We start from the raw sequence: 1,474 nt of genomic DNA on the forward strand, positions 1-1,474 counted from the left end.
CTTGATAATTTCTAACATAACACAGTTGTGAAGTCTTTATAAGATGATGTGTGAAATGTGCTCACACTTAGCCTTTAGAGAGCTCTCAGTGAGTGGGATTCATTAGTGAAATTAATTAAATTTCATTTCCTGCTATGGAAGACTGCACTTCACCTGGGCCAATGTGATAACGTGAATCTCAGGCTCTGATGAACCGTCAGTAATCTTGGGGGCAGAGCATCTTCCCTAACGTAGAGTTCTTACCTTAGCAGTCCCTTTCCAAAGAGCTTGGCCCCCACCTCCATTGCGTCCAGAAATACCAGTGCTAAGCCATGCTTAAGCTTTCCTAGGGCCCACCAGTGCTGAAGTTGACATGAGCCAGTCATAAATCTTCAGCGTTAAATACTTTGCAAAATCTCAAGTCTACTTTAATTGAATTACTACACTCAGTATCCACTTTAAAGAGCAACTTATAAGGTTTCTATATAGAGGGAAGAGCTTAAGAACCCCAAATAATATAGATTGTAGTTTAATCCTTGAGGGGGATATAAATGGGAAATGCATGTTGCCTTTTAATTTCTTAACATTAATTAATAAACACACTTTCATAGCATCTGCTTTGCTGTTTCTTCCCCTGGCACTTCTCAGTTGCCCCAGAAAGAGAATAAAAGTACAATAAGGCATTGCAAAATAAATTTTATTTGGAGGGGTTGCTGTCTTAATTTTCAGCAAAGGAAAGAATATTAGCCATTATCTGATCTAATCTGCCTAATTTACCTTGTGTGGGCAGAAGTTTCGAGAAGAAACCTTAGCCAGGATTGTAAAACCTCTCTTCTAGGGAGCTGAGCTTGAAAGGATGCATTGTATTCCTGGATGTGTGCTGAGAGCTGCATCAAACTACTGTAGATGCAATGATGGTCCAGGCTATAGCACCTGCCTTGGGAAACTTACCTGACATCTTGGGGCTATAGGTATTTTTACCTTTATCTAGGGAATAGTAGCTACCCTAGGGTGCTGTTATGAATCTTAAATTATAGTTCATTAAAGAAGCTTGGTGCCATGCTTGACATGCAGTACTCAGTAAATTGTGTCTGTCATTCTTGCCATTAAGGAACTGCCTTTTATTAATTGTAAGTAGTGGTTTTAGGGGATGTCTCCATACATACACAGAGCATGCCCTGATCACATGTAACCTCCCTGTTCCCACCTTTCCCTGCCCCTTTTCCAATCACAGTCTACTGTTTAGACTATTACTATGCTACTTTCAAGTTGGCTTTTTAAAGTTTACACATATCAAAGGATATCTAGTACTTATCTTTCTGTGTCTGGTCTAGTTCATTTAGCATAATATTCTTTAGTTCCACCCATATTGCTGCAAATGACAGGCTTTCACTCTTTCTTATGCCTTACTCTTGAGTTTGTTTTGGATTCATTCTTTATAGTACTGCAAGCAATTATTTCTTTATGGTTGAAAACTTCATTATGAGTTGCTTCC

Source organism: Octodon degus, unplaced genomic scaffold (genome assembly GCF_000260255.1).
Source record: "Octodon degus isolate 3935 unplaced genomic scaffold, OctDeg1.0 scaffold03899, whole genome shotgun sequence".
NCBI classification, from domain to species: Eukaryota; Metazoa; Chordata; class Mammalia; order Rodentia; family Octodontidae; genus Octodon; species Octodon degus.